The following is a 20056-nucleotide window of genomic DNA, read 5'->3' on the forward strand; positions in this document are numbered from 1 at the left end:
CCATATTTAATTTTTTCTAATGGTGGTGATGCTATGAAGATACATGATCCAATTTTTTTTAGAATATTGTGTGATCCTATATAAATATATCTTAAACTTTTAAACAAAGGACACCTTGCGAAGGAAATGGAGCAGAGAGCTCAGATAGAGGATCTTTTAGGAAGAGATCACAGTGTAGTTTGTGGTGGACGAAGACAGTTGCATTTTAAGCTCTACGATAGAGGATTTGACCTGATAGAAGAGCAACAATGAGTTCCCTCTCTCTTTGCAACTCTTTTCAGAAATGAATGTGAGCTGAAAACTCATTAGAAATAATCTGTATTACTCATGGTGGATTCTTGGAGAGGATTTATTCGAACCTATCCCACCATAGGAAAGAATGTGATTTAGTGCTAACAGCTTGTGTATGCATAGTAAATTTGGAATCCGAATACAGTTTAGGACTACCCATGAATATCCTTTCTTCATGAGATTAACGATTACTTGGCCAAAGCCTTATAAAGTTAATACTGCAGAGTTTGCATTGATTTATTTTCATTTCTCCTCAGGTTTTTGTGTGTTTTTTTTTAAGTATAGACAGGGCATACTCCAGAACAAAACAAACAAAAAACTCCAGATGTTTGAGATCAAAAACAAAAACAGAAATTGCTTGAGAAACTCAGTTGTATCTGTGGAGATGTTAATCTTTCGAGTCCAGTGAGTTCTGAAGAAGGGTCACTGGACTGGAAATATTAACCCTGTTTTCTCTCCATGGATGTTGCCAGACCTCTAAGTTCCTTTCTGAAAATGTGTTGCTGGAAAAGCGCAGCAGGTCAGGCAGCACACAAGGAGCAGGAGAATCGACGTTTTGGGCATGAGTCCTTCTTCAGGACATGAATCCATTCCTGAAAAAGGGCTCATGCCCGAAACGTCGATTCTCCTGCTCCTTGGATGCTTCTTGACCTGCTGCGCTTTTCCAGCAACACATTTTCAGCTCTGATCTCCAGCATCTGCAGTCCTCACTTTCTCCTCTAAGTTCCTTTGGCAGTTTCTGTTTTTGTTTGTTGAATAATCCAAAATGTTTGTCAGTAACCTTGCATATTTGTTTAAGTTTGTTTTTGGTGAGAAACAAGCTATTTGTTGACTTAGGAAGTCTGGCTGGTTTGTTCTCAATACTGAACCTGGCACAGTCTGTATGATTAGCTATTATCATAAAGCTGATTAAATTTAATATTTGTTGGAATCAGCAGAGGAGGGGAACCAAAAGAGGAATAGTGCACTCATACAACCTCAGTCATAATATTGCCCTCTTATTATATTTACGCCAATTTCTGTTCTTGCAATAATTGACCTCCAGTTGCTAAGTTTGTTCCTTTCCTCTCATTTTAAACAGGACTGTAACATTTGCACCACTTCGATATCCAAACAGGATTGAAATTTTGTAGTCAGAGCTTCTGTCTTCCATCTTGTTTTTCCACAGTTATCTAGGATGCATTCCATCTGAACTGGGTGATTTGTTAACTTAGTGTGAAGTCAGTTTTATTACCACCTCCCTTCTGTCTATTTTGACCTAATCATCAACATCCCTCTTTTCCCTTCACTACCACAAAACATTTGCAAAGACATGCAAATTACTCAGTAATTCCTCAGTCTCACCCATTGTCTCCTCAAGGACACTTACCTTGCTGTTCTAAACAGCTTCAATATCATTCAAACTATATTTTGCGTGGCAGTTTTGTATTATGTTTACCAGCTAATTTTTCACATAGTCTAGCTTTGTCCTCGTACCTTCTTTGCATTTTGTCCAGATTGTAAAGGAGAGAACCAAAGCATAATCTTTCCACGTTTCTAAGAAAATTATAAACATCACCTCCAAGCTCAACAATCACAGTTTCACACCGTTCCTTTTACTATTTTATGATTTCATGGCATAAAGCACAGAAGGAAATCATTTGACTCTCTACATCTGTTCCCCTTCCTCCACTATTTCCATGTAGCACTGTAATGTTTTTCTCTTTGGATGCTTTTCAAATCCCCTTTTAAAACTGTAATTGACTCTGTGTATCTAAGACAGTACATCTTTGATCAGAATCACTTGTTTTAAAAGAAACTCACATAATCTTTGTTTTGCTAGCCACTTTACATTATTGTCCTCTCGTTCTCGATCCTTCTCCCATCTAACCCATCTCTTCTATCCTAATGATGTCAAATTTTCAATTGTCAAAAATCTTCAGTCAATTTTGAGTGCAACCCTAGTTTTTCACATACTGAAGTTCCTCATCCCTGAAGTGATCTTATAAATGTTTTCTATACAGCCTCTTAAGTCTTCACAATAATATTAAAGTACTGTATACAGAATTGGACAAAATACTCTAGTTGAGGTTGAATCAATATTTTATAAAGGTTCATCATAATTTCTTTGCTTTGGTACTCTATGCTTCTGTTTATGAAATCCAAGATAACCTCATGCCTTTAGATTGGGGACAAGTGAATCCTCAGTTAATACCTAAAATCTAAATACAGTTAAGCATAGTGAACATTCACTGGCAATAACTTCCTAGATTTTGTGTTGTATTTTTGCACTGACTTTCGTCAGACACCTATTTCAATTTTATTTTCATCTCCCTTTCTTTTGTTGCTTAGAAAAACCCATCATTGTTCCACACGGAAATGTGCTTGTTTTGTACTTGTCTTAGTTTTCAATTTGAAGGTCTACCATTGATCATAAACTGTTTCCTGGTCTGTCTTTGACCTCTGTACTAGCAACCTTCCCAAATCACTGAAATTGGTTCTCTCCAAATTGAATATTTTCATTTGGTAAAGTAGGTACATTTGCAGAAGCAGCTATTTATGACACTGACCATATAATTCTCCATGTCAGCTACATTTCCACAGTTTCTTACGCTTTCATGTGAAACCAAATGTCCCTCAGTGATGTGAATTTACTCTGACACCATTTCCCCCAAGGTGTCATCACCCTTGCTGCTATTCAGCACTGGTTACTGATGTGAGTACTACATTGCCAGGGATTCCTGCGATGTCTGTCTGTTTCCCAAAGTCTACCTGGTGGTTACCCATTGCCTCTTTTCCTGAAATCTTCATAACTGTGGAGTGATAAGCCCTTGGCATGAGCTGTCCTGTCTCATGGATTAATGCTGGGAAGAATTAAGTAATCATTGCTGATCCAAATTATACTCAATTGAAACCAAATTTCAAGTGGTTCCACTTGTTACATCCCTAAGCAAGGAATCTGAAACAGTAGGAGTAGGCTAAGCAATGGCAGTTAATTCAGCAGGAGCTTGGTAGTGAAGTCAGGCAACTTTACACTTATTTGACTCAGATTGGTTGCAACTGGCTAGAGTGAGAGTGGGACTGTGAGAGTGCTTTGGCTTTTGTGTTGTAAGCTTCACTTGTTTGTTCCTAGTGGCTGGCTGGAAGGAGACAGAGGGTAGTAGTTGATGGTATAGGTTCATCTTGGAGTGCAGTTACTAGCGGTGTTCCACAAGGATCTGTTTTGGGACCACTGTTGTTTGTCATTTTTATAAATGACCTGGAGGAGGGGCTTGAAGGCTGGGTGAGCAAGTTTGTGGATGATACGAAAGTCGGTGGAGTTGTGGACAGCGAAGAAGGATGTGGCAGGTTACAGCGGGATATATATAAGTTGGAGAGCTGGGCAGAAAGGTGGCAAATAGAGTTCAATGTAGCTAAGTGTGAAGTAATTCACTTTGGTAGGAGTAACAAGAAGATGGATTACTGGGCTAATGGTAGGCTACTTGGTAGTGTGGATGAGCAGAGGGATCTTGGTGTCCATGTACACAGATCTCTGAAAGTTGCCAGGTAAATAGTGCTGTGAAGAAGGCATATGGCGTACTGGGCTTTATTGGTAGAGGAATTGAGTTCCGGAGTCCTGATGTCATGTTGCAGTTGTATAAGACTCTGGTGCGTCCTCATCTGGAGTATTGTGTGCAGTTTTGGTCGCCATACTATAGGAAGGATGTGGAGGCATTGGAACGGGTGCAGAGGAGGTTTACCAGGATGTTGCCTGGTATGGTAGGAAGATCGTATGAGGAAAGGCTGAGGCACTTGGGGCTGTTCTCATTGGAGAAAAGAAGGTTTAGGGGAGATTTGATAGAGGTGTACAAGATGATTAGGGGTTTAGATAGGGTTGACAGTGAGAACCTTTTTCCGCTAATGGAGTCAGCTGTTACTAGGGGACACAGCTTTAAATTAAGGGGAGGTTGGTATAGGACAGATGTTAGAGGTAGATTCTTTACTCAGTGGGTTGTGAGTTCATGGAATGCCCTGCCAGTAGCAGTGGTGAACTCTCCCTCTTTATGGTCATTTAAGCGGGCATTGGATAAGCATATGGAGGTTATTGGGCTAATGTAGGTTAGGTAGGCTTCGGTCGGCGCAACATCGAGGGCCGAAGGGCCTGTACTGCGCTGTATTTTTCTATGTTCTATGTTCAATGTTCTGCAAGGGAGGAATTTCAGATGAGACCTCATTGTCTGTGGAGAGGTTCTCTCTAAATGACTAAAAACACTGTTGTAGCAGATAAAAATAACCTGAGCTGTTTCAGGCTGGCAGGGGCACTTTTAATGAATATGGTGCAGAGAAGGTCTCTGTTAGAAACATACAAGCATACCATACAGAAGAGGCCATTCGGCCCGTTGAGTCTGTACTGCCAAAAATATATCACCACCTCAAACTATTTAAAGTTTGTGAGGTTTACTGCCTCAACTATCCTCTCAGACAGTGCATTCCAGACCCCAACCACACTCTGGGTGAAAAAAGATTTTCCTCAAATCCCCACTAAGCTTCCTACCTTTCACTAAAAACTATGCACCCTTGTTACTAACCATTTGACTAAGGAGAACAACTGCTTTCTATTCACCCAATCCATGATCCTCATAGTTGTAGTTGCTTCTCAATCTTCTCTGCTCCAAAGAAAACAAACTGAGCTTATGCAGCCTTTATCCATGTCTGGATGTTAACAAATGCATTTATATTGTAAAAATGGGAGCATTTCTCTGCTCTTTTTGTTTGTTGAATGCTGTACTTCTGTTTCATCGTTAATTTGTACTGAGCTATGAACCTGGTTCCTTACAAATCTAGTATTTTATTAGATTATAGTTGGTATTTTAAGTCAAATATTTATTGCTGTATCAACCTGAGGTACTATAGGTACATAAGTAGGCCATTCAGCCCATTGAACCTCTTCTGCCATTCAGTGTGATCATGGTTGATTTATGGTCTAACTCCATACACCTGCCTTTGACCGATATTCCTTAATAATTTTGCTTGACAAAAATGTATCTACATCAGATTTAACATTGACAACCAATCCAGCATTCACTGCTTTTTGTAGAAGAGGGTTCCAAACATCTAGCACACTTTGGTGTGTAGAAGTGCTTTCTAACATCTGTTTTGAATGGTCTGCCCCTAATTTTCAATCTGTGTCCCCTGGTTCTTGAATCCCCAGCAGTGGAAATAGTTTATCTTTGTCCACATTGTCCTTTCCTGTTATTATCTTGAAGATTTCAATCAGATCACCTCTGGGTGTTCAGTTACCCCATCATTGATTATAGACTCCAACAACTTCCTCACCACAGATGTTAGGCTACCTGAACCATAATTTCCTGGATTTCCTCTTTTGTTTTTCTTAAAAAAGTGGGAAGATGTGCCGTTTTCCAATCGAGAGGGGTGACTTCTGTATCCAGGAAGTTTTGAATGATTAAAGTTAGGCCATCTACAATGTGCTCCCCTACTTCCTTTAACACCCTCAGATGGACACTGTCAGGTCCTGCAGATTTGTCACTCTTTAATTCCATTAATTTCTTCATTACCAATGCTTTTTTAAAGCTATATTTTTATTGAAAACAAAAGGAATTTTTTCTTTTGAATATGACATCAAATACAAAACCAAGCAAATCAAACCAATGTTAAAAAGTAAACCCACTAATTACATATATAAATAAATAACTATTAATTAAGCTAAAAAAGGAAAATCCTAACAATAACAGTAATAACTGCAACACAACTTAGCGAAACAAAGCAATAGCCCTTGACCATTAAGTGCAAAAATTTACATATATTCATATGGTCGTAGTTTCTTCTCTCTGTATACCAGATTCATTACATAGAATTACCATGACTATATAATGGCTCTTATTAGTATGGCGGACAAATCTGTATCCAGGTAGTCCAAAAATGCTGCCACGTCTTATAGAAATTCTCAGTTTTATGGTGCACCATACTCGGAAGAAAGTTCAAGGGGATATGCTCCATGACTAGCTTACGCCAGCCTGCCAGCCCTGGGGGATTTTCCGACACCCACCCTCATAGAATGTTCTTTCTTGCACAAAATGTGAGGATACTGAAAAGCCTGTTTTTGTGTGCATCTAATGAAAGTGAATTAACAAAGCCAAGAAGAAGAGATACCGGGTCCATCTCCACCTCCGTCCTCAAGGCCTTCTCTATTTCGCCCACCACAATGCTCCAGCATGCCCACAGTCTGTGGCAGGACCAAAGACAATGAGTAAGCGTGCCCATGCTCACTTTACATTTACGACACATTGGAGATGCTCCTGCTTTAAATTGAGCAAGGCAGTCTGCGGTCAAATGGACCCTGTGGAGAATCTTCAGTTGCAAGGACTGGATCCTGTTGCAAATCCTTCTTGCATTTTCCCAGATATCTTTCCATATTTCAGAAGAGATCTTAACGTCCAGCTCCCTCTCCCATACCTCACAGACCCATTCAGTCTCGTCCGAGGGTCCCTCTCCCAACAGATAATGTACCCTCAGCATTCAACACCCTCTTCTCCGTAGGCGAAAGTGAAGACTGCAGATGGTGGAGATTAGAGTCGAGAGTGTGGTGCTGGAAAAGCACAACTGGTCAGGCAGCATCTGAGGAACAGGAGATGAAGGCCTCTTGCCCGACCCTCTTCTCCATGTCGGCCCTGTAAGAATCAGTTTGAAGTGTGGTCTATTTTTGTATGAAATTTCAAATTTGGAAGAAATGAAAGAGGTAACGAAAGAAACTGGGCAATTCATATTTCCGAGCCAGCTGGTCAAAGGACATCAATAAATCACCCAGGCAAGACATGCCCCTAGCTGCCCATAGTTTAAACCCAGATTCATCATCCCTGGCTGAAAGCCCGGCATACCAACTATGGTTGTCAAAAATGATGTTTTGGCAATATTGCCCTCACCCTGACATTGCCCTCCATACCTTGACAGTATTATTGACTATTGGGCTACATTTTGTCTAAGAACAGCAGGCTAATAAGGGGGCATCTTGCCTGAAATGCTTCCATGTCCAACCAAAGTGAGCGAGGGAGCCCCCCCCCCCGGCCCAATCATTCACGTAAGATAGCAATGAGCTTAATTGGTAGTTTTTGATATCTGTGAGGCTCTTTCCTCCCAGTCTGTAAGGTAACTGCAATTTAGTCAATTTAATTATGGTTGCTTGTAATACCAGATAGGAGAACTGAACCAGCTGTTCAGTCTTCTAAATATTTGTTCAGTAAAAGGTAGAGGAAGCATTCGCATCAGACACAACAGGCAGGGTAGAATGTTCATTTTAATGAGGGCTAGCTGACTGAACCAAGAGATTGGAAGCGCCTCCCACTACGAAGATCCAGCTTGATTCTATCGAATAAATGGGAAAAATTGGCTTTAAATAACTGATCAAAAATGAGAGTAATAATATACCTAAGTAGAGAAAGCCCTCCTGCGACCATCTAAAGGGGAACTGAGATGCACCCTCAGGATCTGGCACTTTCAGGAGACCACCCTGGGCATGACCTCTGATGTCCCAAAGTTGATCTTATTACTCAAAATAAATCGATGCATTATATCAGGTGTGGCACTAAGACTGTTGGATTTGATAAGAAGTTAAGAACACCATCTGCATACAATGCGATCTTATGTGACTTTGTCCCCACTTCTGGAGCGGTTATATTGGGATCCCTATGTATTGCCTCCACCAGTGGTTTGATCACCAATGTGAAAAGCAATGGTGACAAGGGACAACCCTGTTGACTGGCCCTACAAATAAGAAAATTGCTTGATCGTACACCGTTGGTGAGGACCATGCCAAGAGGATCACTATACAAAACCTCCACCCACCTGATGAAGGTTTTGCCCAGACGAAGCTGCTTTAACGTATAAGAAAGATATGACCACTTGACCCTGTTAAATGCCTTTTCCGTATCTAAGGAGATCACCAACCCCTGTACCAATTGCTGTTGACATATTCAGATTTCTCCAGTTTCCTCATTTCCCCTCCCCCCACCTTGTCTCAGTCGGTTCCCTCAACTCAGCACCGCCCTCCTAACCTGCAATCTCCTTACTGACCTCTCCGCCCCCACCCCACTCCGGCCTATCACCCTCACCTTGACCTCCTTCCACCTATCCCACCTCCATCGCCCCTCCCCCAAGTCCCTCCTCCCTACCTTTTATCTTAGCCTGCTTGGCTACTTTCTCTCATTCCTGATGAAGGGCTTATGCTTGAAACGTCGAATTCCCTATTCCTGAGATGCTGCCTAACCTGCTGTGCTTTAACCAGCAACACATTTTCAGCTGTGATCTCCAGCATCTGCAGACCTCATTTTTTACTTGGATCATGTTAAGTAATCTCCTGACATTATCCGTCGATCTGCGACCTTTTATGAACCTCGTCTTGTCCTCCTTAATGATGGAGGGCAGGATAGTTTGTAGCCTTAATGCCAGAGTCATGCACAGGATTTTGAAGTCGACATTCCGGGGTGAAATGAGCCAATTGGAACCACAGTCCTCTAGGGCCCTCCCTTTTTTTATGAATGAGAGAGATGTTTGCCTCTCTTAGAGATGGTCATGCCTATGTGAGTCATTAAACATACTAAGCATCGGCCCTCTCAACATTCTTATAAATTCCTCAGAGAACTCACAGGGGAGCCCATTAGGACCTGGCACCTTTCCATTCTGTTGCTGCCTCACAGCCTCCAGCACCCCTTGCTCTGACAATGGGGCATTGAGGAGAAACTGTTGTTCAGGGATCATTCCCCTAAGGTCCAAATTCTTAAAAATAGACTCCATCCTAACCCACCCACTCTCACAGCTTTCAAATTGGTATGGTCCTGAGTACAATTTCTGAAATGCTGCATTTATCCTTTTTGAATCTTAGGTTTAATTTCCAGTGTCCTCTCTGATCGAGGTAATGGTTTGGGGGACACTCCTTTTCCTTGCAAGGTATGCTAGGTACATGTTGGGCTTATCCCTGTGCTCAAACAGCCTTTGACTTTGTAATGTAGGCTCCTTCTTGGCTGTCTGTGTGAGCATGGAGTTCAGCGCAGACCGAAGTGCTGTGATCCTCTGCAGTTAAACCAGCGAGGGCCTGTCAAAGTATGTCTTTTCAACTTCTTTCAGACGCGTCTCGAGCAAGCGTTGCTGCTCATCCATCTGCTGCTTCCTACTGACTAAATAGGAAATAACCAACCCCCAGCATAGGCTGTAGCTGTTTCCCAAAAAATGGATGGGCTACTGGCTGAGCCTGGATTAATATCTAAGAAAGCCCTGAACTCAGTAGAAAAGAATTCAATAAACTTGCTATCCTTGAGGATGAAGGGATGAATCGCCAGTGCCTTGAGCCTACCACAATATCCTTACTCTAAACCATTAAATACACAGGGGTGTGATTGGAAATAGTGATATTGCCAATTGTACATGACACCACTGAGCTCAGATTTGCTGCTGGGGTCAGAAAAAGCAAATCAATCCTGGGATGGTATTTATATGGGTTCGAAAAGAACTTGAAATCCCTGCCAGTAGGGTGAAGGTGCCTCCAAACATCTACCAACCCCAGTTCAGCACACAGATCCCTTAATTCTTTAGATTGCAAAGAAGATGTCGGTGGGCCTTTGGGGCAACCTGACTACTGTAGGGTCTTTTAGATAGTTGAAATCCCCTCCATCGATAATATGTTGAGATGTAAGATTAATCAGTCTAGAAGGTGCATCTCAAGAATTTAAGGGGGTGAGCCAGGGGACAGGAAACATTTAAGATCCTGTATTCTTCCCCATGTATCAAAACTTTAAGGATTACAAATCTCCAGCGTGTGTCTTTAATGCATTCTAATAACGTAAATGGGAGGTTCTTTCTAACTAAAATGACCACCCCTCTACTTGTATTGAAAGATGAAAAATAAATCCAGTCATACCCATTCTGTTGCAGCTTCAAACGTTCTCCATCATCCAAGTGTATTTCTTGCAATAAGGCAACATCCACCTTTTAAGACTGGAAAGTACTTTCTTCCACTTGACAGGAGAATATTCCACCCTTAATATTCCATGTGCACCACATAAACACATCCTTAGCCATAACCTTCTATAGCACCATTTAGACTTCAGAGAGGAAGAACCTGAACTACAGATTGCTGAGCTTAAATGCAAAAGAGTCCACAAAACCCAAAAAGTACACACTAAAATAACTATAGCCAAAATCTACAAAACTATATGCAGCAAAAACAAGAAAACCAAAAAACAATCGCCAAGGCACTGATTGGAGGAATTTACCCCCATTTAAAGGGGTACCTACACATCCCACAATCCTATTAACCATCCCAACCATTCTCTTAACTCTTACCAGTTAGGGTTGCGCCACATACACCAACCACTCGGTAGAGAAAGCAACACCAAGAGCAAGGTAAGGACTGTAGACAAGTAAACTAAAATAAATATGTCACCCATTTCCTAACATAACTTAGAGATTAAAGATAAATACTCTATCCATCCCAGACATCATTTCACGCAACTTATTACCAGAAAGGAGACTCCACCAAATCTTCTACGCCTGTTCGGCCGTTTGACTGAAGTCAATATGTCCACTAAGTTCTTTGTTTTCTCTGGTGAGTTGAACAAATGTATGGATCCATTATGGTTAATTCGAAGCACCACTGGATATCTCAGAGAATGCTGGATCCCAAGCTCTCTCAATCTTTTCTTGATGCCATCGTGAAACTTCCTTTTCTGGACTACTGCTTCTGAGAAGTCTTGAAAAATATTACCCTGGAGCTGCCCTTCAGTCCCTCCCCGGGCTCTAGCGGCTTCTGTGACCCTCTGTGTGTCTTTATAATGATGGAACCTCACCAGGGCTGGGTGTGGGTGCTGTTCTGCACCTGGCTTTCGTGCCACAATCTGGTGGGCTCTCTCATTGTTATCCTTCCCTTCTCAGCCTCTAAACCAAGGAATTCCAGGAACCACTTCTCGGAGAACCCCACCAGCCGCTCACCTTCTGTCCCCTCTGGTATGCCAACAACACGCAAGTGCTTTCTTCTGCCCCTGTTTTTGAGATTGTCCACGAGATCCAACAAACCACCGACCTGTGTTTCCAGGGCTTCAATCTGGCTCATGGAGGAGTCAGTCTCTGCCTTTATCCCTGCAGCCTGGCGCTCAAGTTTATCGGTCCTTTTTCCCAGGTCCTGCAGCATAGCAGATACAGGAGCCAGCTTCTCTTCAATTTTTCTCCATGATCTGCACCTCCAGGATCTCGTAATATTCGGTCAGCTGCTTAATCAGGGTCTGGTGAGTAAGCAAGCCCATTGCTTCAGTGGGCTGTACCATGGCCCTGGCCCTGGGCGAGCTTCCTCCTTTTTTTCGACATTCTTCAGCCAAGGACAAAGGTAAGTTGATTTTTTTTCAGGTTTCTAGCTCCTTTCCTATATTTTTACTCACAGTAAAGTGTATGGGATGGGTTCTAGTTCTGTTGGGTCTGTGTTGTAGTGCGTAGCCCAGCAAACATGATCCTAACAGGACGCCACTGCCTTGGATTCCCCCACCAATGCTATTTTAAGAACAAAGAACAATTCAGCACAGGAACAGCCCATTTTGGCCATCCAAGCCTGTGTCGACACCTTTTGCCCTTCCACGCTAAGATTGTTTTACTTTAATGATTTGAATCTCTCTATTCCCTTCCTATTCATGTATTTGTCCAGGTGCTTCTTGAATGCTGCTACTGTGTTTCCTTCCTTACATTAATTTCATTCAGTCTTTGTCCCCAATTTGCTACCAGTTTCCTTGGGACTTTTTGCAAGTGATCCTCCTTTTCTACTGTAAATACTGAGGCAAAGTCATTATTTAACATGTCTGCCAACAGCCAAATGATTCAACATGTCTCTAATATAGGGTACTGTTAACATGCCTCTTAATCCGCCTACTTATATACAACACCAACTTACTTTTGTTAAAAATCTGATTTTGCCAAAATATTTCACCTGTCACTAATAAATTAATTATATTTGCTACTTTTTAGTCCATTTTGGTATTACCTGCAAATTCTGATACCACTTCCTTTAGGATTATGGCCAAATTATTAATTTATATATTCACTGAACGACCATCTTTACATTATCATTCACTACATTCATAATAATTTTAATTTCTTCCTTGTGCATGTCTTAGTTTTCCTTCCTTAGCTTTGTTGTTTTAGCCTATGCTGATGTTCTTTCCCTCCCCAATTTTAGCTGAATAGTGTTCTCGTCTGCTGTTAGTCAACCATTTTGTAGTCTTGGTTGTCATGGTGACAAAATTGATGATATTAACTTATTCCTCAAATTGCATTCAGTAGATGTTTAAGCTTAAATGAGTCACGTTTAATGAGCTGCCTCCTTGGGTAGTGATTGATGGGAAAGTCGTGGAATACTTTGATGAATATAATCACTATTTTATGAAGTTCTACATTTGTAGGCTAACAGTAAATATTTATGGGTTTGTTGTGACCTGGGGATGCTGTGGTACCATGGTACTTGTTAGACTTGATCGTGCAGTCACTTACAAGAGAGTTCATGCCTGATGCACTGTATCTGATTGGGATATGGCATTCTGTGTTGCAACAAGCATTCTAATTTGTTACATTCTTAGTAAAGAAAAAATAACTGATATAGCTGGGGTACCACATTTTACCTCTATACTACCTAATGTGCCCAGTAATAGTGTATTAGTCAACCAGCTTCATGGAGAGCTGAAAAAGTGTAAAGCTCTGTTTTGAATATAACGTGTGTTTTTTTGTATCTTATTGCAACCAGAAGACATAATATAGTGGCAACACATGTCTGAGAGGAAGAACCCAAACATTTTAAGCAAATCTAATCCTGAATTTGCTTGAAAAGTCAATCTTAATTAGCCTTGCAGAGAGAATGAACAGTGGAATGAAACATGCAAAAATAAAGTGGCTGCTATCACATAATAAAGACATGGCTCTAGTTTGTGGTGAGTTGGGAGGCTGATAATATTGTAGAGGCATTTAAATAAGAGTACACACTGCTGACTTTCAGAGCAGGAAAGAAAGAGTTAAATCTGTTTCATAGCTTGTATGTGAAAAGCAGGACAATAAAAACCCATATAAAACTTGCAGAAAATCCAGCACACACATCTAATCAAAGTCAACTATTATATCCACCGATTTAAATTACAATACCTGAGACAGGGATCAAATGAGCATGTCATAAATTTCATTAGATTGAAAAATGCAGCCAGAAAATGTAAAAATAGGGGCACAGTTTAAAGATTGCGAGATGAACTTACTTAGGGGTAAGCAAGGATGCGTTGGACTGAAGGGTCTGTTTCTGTGCTGTACATCTCTGTGACTTTATGACATTCAATTGTCATGCCACATCTGGTTGAGAATGGTGGAAAATAATTAACTAAGAGAAGGAAGAGACTTTCCAAACATTCCCATCTTCAGAGATGAGATGAGCCCAATACATCAGTAATAAATGAAAAGGTTGACGCATTTGCAACAACCTTCTGTGAAAAGTGCAAAGTGAGTGATTTTTTTCAGTTGCCTCCTAATGTTACCAACATTATTGATGCCTGTCCTCAACCAATTTGATTTGGTCCGCATGATATCGAGGAATGGCTGAAGGCTTTGGATATTGCAAAGGCCAAGAATCCTGACAATATTTTGACTGAAGACTTGTGTTCTAGAACTTGTCGTACCCTTAGCCAAGCTATTTCTGTACAACTACAATGCTGGCATATACCTGGCAAAGTGGAGAATTGCCCAGGTATATTCTGTTCACAAAAAACAGAACAAAATCCAAACTGGCAATAACTGCCTCATCAGTCTAGGTCAAAGAAATACAGTTGATGAAATTCCAGTATCTGAATCCAAATGTGATTTTTAAAAAACTTTTGGGAACCAAAAGACATAACACGGGTAAGTACTCAGCCTGGGAACTAAGTAATAGTTAGGTTGACCTGTTCCATGTAATATAGACCACAAGAACTTCATGTTTACAGCATAGAAGGATGCCCGTTCAGCCCATGATATCTACACCTGTTAGTAAAGATAAAACCATATTAATTCTATTTTTGATTTTTAATCCGTAACCCTGAAGGACATGGCAGCACAGGTGAATATTTAAATGTTATTTAAATGTGACAAGAATATGTAATTCAATTACCTTTTCAGGTAGTGAGTTCCATAATTCATCCATCCTTTGAATAAAAAAATTTCTTCTCAACTTTCCTCTTAGTTTTTTGCCTCTTCCCTTAAATTAGTGCAGGTTGTTCCCCCACCTGCTCAACTGGGTCATTGGTACCAGTGCATAACATAAGAAATAGGAGCACGTGTGCCCTGCCATTCTGTAAGATCATGACCGGGCTGCTCGACTCCTCTACTCCTCTTTATGTGAGCCTGCAACTCCTCTAATTCAAAACTCTACCTTTTCTTTAAATACTTATAGTAATCTAGTCTTCACAACTCTTGAATAGAGAACCCAGACATTCACTAACCTTTGGGAGAAGAAAATTCCTTCGTATCTCAGTTTTAAATGAATGCCCTCTTATTCTATAACTATCTCTGATAGTCCAACATTTGCTCTAGAGTCACCCCCTTCATCCAAGGAGTCAACTAAATGAATCCTTTTTGAACCATGTCTAATGTCAGTTTGTCATTTCTTAAATATGGGGACAGAAACTAGACACAGTGTTCAGATTTGGCGTCACCAACAAACTCTACTGTAGTAACAAACTTTTTTATTTTTAAACTCAAACCCCCTCGCAATAAAAGCCAAAATTCTATTTATCGCCTTAATTGTTGGGATTTGGGGGTCCTCATGCATGGATCGCCAAATCCAGGTTCAGCATGTAATAAGGTAAATGGAATTTCTTTAGTTCAAAGGGAATGGAGGATAAAAATAGGGAGGTTTTGCTGAAATTGTAGCAATTGTCCAGACTGCAGCTAGAATAACGTGGAAAAAAATTTCATAGGTGGCAGTCTAGAGAAGGTTCACTAGGCTGATACTAAAGTATGGAAGGATAATACGGAAAATGCAGTAAAATGAAGTTGAGGATTATCAGATCAGCCCTGACTTCATTGAATGACAGGACAGGTTTGACGGACTGAATGGTCTACTTTTGTTCCTATGTCTTATGGTCTTATTTAATTCACCTATTTTGTGTTTCACGCACAGATTCCTCTCTGCTGCAATTTTTGGAGTCTCTCTCCATTTATTTAATAGTCTGCCTTTTGATTCCTCCTGCCAAAGTGCATGACTTCTCATTTTTCTACATTAAACTCCAATTTAGTAAGTTATTGCTTATTAATTCGATCTTGCAGATTCCTTATATCCTCAACACTGTATGTTGTCCCAACAGAGTTCTCTTGAATGATTTTTTTCTGTTGTGCAAAGCTTTTGAGACCAGTGTAAGACAGCAACTTCTGGAAGCAGAAACCAAAGTGTTGGTCTGCTTATTTATCCCAACTGGTTTACACACACAAGACAATCTTCAATCAATCCCCAATAATTCCCAAAATCATGAACTCCTAACTTGTGCAACAATTATTATTGAGGTGCCTTCTGAAAATCCAAATGCACTACACCTAACGGTTCCTCTTCATCAGCTCTGCTTCTTATGTCCTCGAAGGACTCGAACAAATCGATAAGTGTGATCTCTCTTTCACAAAACTGCATTGACTGTCTTTGCATTAAGCTTTTCTTGGGACCCAAGTTACTTTCTTTCAAACTGAATTTCAAATTCTATGCCTGTTGTAATTGCTAATTATAGAGCATCCTTAACTGAGATATTTTCTTAATCCTTACCCATTTCTAGATCTAAAATAGCCTGATGCCAGGCAGGTTGTACAATATACTAAAAATCATTCCAAGATGCATTTTATAAATTCATCTTCGGTGTTACCCATGCCCATCTGATTTGCCTAGTGAATATGCAGATTTAAAACACCCATAGCAACTGTATTTCTATACATTTTTCACACATGTCCATTATTTCCTGATTTCTCCTGCACCCTGCAATGAGTCAATTCTTCCATAGCCTATAGATTAGATTAGATTAGATTACTTACAGCGTGGAAACAGGCCCTTCGGCCCAACAAGTCCACACCGACCCGCCGAAGCTCAACCCACTACATTTACTCCTTCACCTAACACTATGGACAATTTAGCATGGCCAATTCACCTAACCTGCACATTTTTTGGATTGTGGAAGGAAACCGGAGCACCCGGAGGAAACCCACGCAGACACGGGGAGAATGTACAAACTCCACACAGTCACACTCCTTGTACCACATCAATTTAAAGGATTCATAACCAATTGTTTCTACCGTTGCCCACAGAAAATTGTTCCAAATATTTATTTGTCATTGATTTATTAGTTCTGCATATTAGTTATAAATGCATCCTTCTTCAAGCCTAGGCCAAGTCTTTGGTTCTACTTTCAGGTCAAGGTGAAACAGAAGAATTATTAAGATACTCCTTGAGCTGAAGGATCAAAACTATAAAGGAAAGATTGGATAGGATAATGTTTTTTTCTGGGATTCAACAAAGGTTGACAGGAACCTGATAGCGGTATATAAGGTTTTGAGGGGTGCAGAGGGTGGAAAGGAAGATACTTTTTCCAATAATACTTCATTAGTAGCTCAATAATTGAATTGAACTATGTTGGGATTTGTGTCCTAGAGAATTGTATATCTAGGAGTATTGATAGAGCTTTAAGCTTGAGTGAGTGAGTGAGTGAATGCATGCATGTGTGTATGAGAGAGAGAGAGATCAGAACAAACAAGAAAACAGAGATGTAAGATAGCGAAGAGGTAAGCTGTGATCAAAGTACCACAGGAAAGGGCAGAAAATAAAAGCTGAAAAGTGCATCAGAAATTAGAATCAAAATCAATAACAATAGTAATTACGAACTCAATATTAAAGAGTATTTATTTTCCAGAAAAATAGGCAAAGAAAAGTAAATGATGTAGCATGTTAATAAAGGAAAGTAATGTGGTGGTAAGCAGTGATACAGATGCAGTGGTTAAGCTGTGGAATTGGTTTGGATGGAAATAAGGAAAGCAAGGAAAGAAGTCGACTAATAAATCAATGACGAATAAATATTTGGGACAATTTTCTGTGGGCAACAATAGAAACAATTGGTTTTGAGTCCTTTAAATTGATGTGGTACAAGTAGTGTGATATATGACATGCTCTGTGGAACATCTTGGGGAAAAATAGGTGACATTTGACTTGTAGTTTCCAAAGTTCTTCACCACTGAGGTTTTCCCACATGATAAATTGGAATAGCATGAGTTGGGAACCTCAGCAGGGTGACAAGGTAAGAGAAACAAAAGACAGTAACAAAAGAAAGAACAGTAAAATGCAAAAACAGTCATCAGGTTATTCAAGCGAGAGAGGCAAATAGGCTCAGATTACAAGGAAAAGTTCATATAATGAAAATGGCAAGAAAGCAAACCTAAAACCATTTTACCTTAATACATGAGACATTCAGAATAAAGTAGATGAACTGACAGTGTAAATCAGGGAAATAGATATGATCTCATTATCATTATGGATACATAGTTAGAAGGAGGTTGGAACTGGAAAATCAATATTCAGCGATACTTAATTTTTTGCAAAGACAGGAGGGAAGGAAATGGTGGTGGGGTTGCGCTGATAATAAGAGTTGAAATGATGACCATGGGGAGAGATGTTCTAGACTCGGGATGATGGTAGAGTTTATTTGGGTGGAGAGAAATAACAGTAAAGAAGACATTAGTGGGAGTATTGTATAGTCATATGAGCAAATCTACAAATAATAGCATGTAAGAAGAATAGAGCAATAATTATGGGTGATGTTAATTTTCGTGTTAATTTGCGTCAATAAATAGAAAATAAACTGTGAGGGCAAACTAATGAATAATATGAAAACTGACAAGACAAGCTTTTTTCAATAGTATAAAGGGGAATAGAGAGATCAAAGTGAATGTAGGTCCCTCTGAAAATGAATCTGGCCAGATAATTACGGGGAAAAAGGAAATGGTCAAGGAGTTAAACAGATATTTTGCATCAATCTTTAAGGCGTGAGATACTTCACACACCCCATTAATACTAAAGAATACTGTGGAAGAATTAAGTGCCATCACTATATCAGAGAAGGTATATTCAACAAACTAATGAGACTAAAGGCAGTTAACTCCCCCGGTCTCTGATCGTTTGCCTCCTAGGACCTTCAGTTTCAGAATTAATGAATGCATTGGTTACAATTCTCTAAAAATCCTTAAATTCTGGAGAAGTACCAGAGGACTGGAAAGCTGCCAATGTGACACCCTAATCAAAAAAGGTGGGAGGCAAGAAACAGATAACTACTGGCTGATTAACCTAACATCTATTGTTGGAAAAATGTTGAAATCAATTATTAAGGAAGTAATAGCAACACATTTGGAAAATTATAACCTGATCAGCCAGAATCAACATTGCGCCATAAAAGGTTAATAGTGTCTGAATAATTAGTACAGTTTTTCAAGGAAGTCTCAACCATGTTGGATGTGTTGTATTTCGTTTTCCAGAAGGCATTTGACAAAGTACCTCACAAAAGGATAAATCATAACGGTGGTTCAGTGGTTAGCATTGCTGCCTCACAGAACCAATGTCCCAGGTTCGATTCCAGTCTCAGGCGACTGTCTGTGTGGAGTTTGCACATGTCTGCGTGGGTTTCCTCTGGGTGCTCCGGTTTCCTCCCACAGTCCAGAGATGTGCAGGTCAGGTGAATTGGCCATGCTAAATTGCCCATAGTGTGAAGGGGTTATTTTTCAGGTTGGCAATCTGTAACCAGTAGGGTTCCAAAGGGATCAACTCTGGGATCACAAATGTTTACGATATTTATTAATGACTTGGAGGAAGGAAGCAAATGTATTGTAGCCAAATTTGCTGATACCACAAAAATAGTTGGAAAAGCAAGTTGCGAGATGGATACAGTTTATAGAGACATATTTGATAGGTTAAGGAAGTGGGGAAAAATGTTGGCAAATGGAGTATAATATTGGAAAATGTGAAGTTGTTCATTTTGGAAAGAAGAATAAATGAACAGTACTATTAAATGGGGAAAACCACAGAGAATTGCAACATGAAAGGACTTGGGGGTATTTGTGCATGACACTGAAAGCTAGCGCACAAGTGCAGCAGGTAATCAGAGCTGAAAATGTGTTGCTGGTTAAAGCGCAGCAGGTCAGGCAGCATCCAAGGAACAGGAAATTCGACGTTTCGGGCATAAGCCCTTCATCAGGAATGAGGAAAGTGTGTCCAGCAGGCTAAGATAAAAGGTAGGGAGGAGGGACTTGGGGGAGGGGCGATGGAGAAGTGATAGGTGGAAGGAGGTCAAGGTGAGGGTGATAGGCCGGAGTGGGGTGGGGGTGGAGAGGTCAGGAAGAAGATTGCAGCTTAGGAGGGCGGTGCTGAGTTTGAGGGAATCGACTGAGACAAGGTGGGGTGAGGGGAAATGAGGAAACTGGAGAAATCTGAGTTCATCCCTTGTGGTTGGAGGGTTCCCAGGTGGAAGATGAGGCGCTCTTCCTCCAACCGTCGTGTTGTTATGTTCTGGCGGTGGAGGAGTCCAAGGACCTGCATGTCCTTGGTGGAGTGGGAGGGGGAGTTGAAGTGTTGAGCCACGGGGTGGTTGGGTTGGTTGGTCCAGGCGTCCCAGAGGTGTTCCCTGAAGCGTTCCGCAAGTAGGCGGCCCGTCTCCCCAATATAGAGGAGGCCACATCGGGTGCAGCAGATGCAATCGATGATGTGTGTGGAGGTGCAGGTGAATTTGTG

At 40.6% G+C, this 20056-nt stretch overlaps 1 protein-coding gene across 1 annotated transcript in view; it reads left to right on the forward strand.

The window, feature by feature from the left end:
• The window catches only part of cacna2d2a (calcium channel, voltage-dependent, alpha 2/delta subunit 2a), an 871148-nt gene that overhangs the window by 84394 nt on the left and 766698 nt on the right, over positions 1-20056 (forward strand). The gene's annotated exons all lie outside the window — the stretch shown is intronic.

The sequence above is a fragment of the Hemiscyllium ocellatum genome, chromosome 14, assembly GCF_020745735.1.
Source record: "Hemiscyllium ocellatum isolate sHemOce1 chromosome 14, sHemOce1.pat.X.cur, whole genome shotgun sequence".
NCBI classification, from domain to species: Eukaryota; Metazoa; Chordata; class Chondrichthyes; order Orectolobiformes; family Hemiscylliidae; genus Hemiscyllium; species Hemiscyllium ocellatum.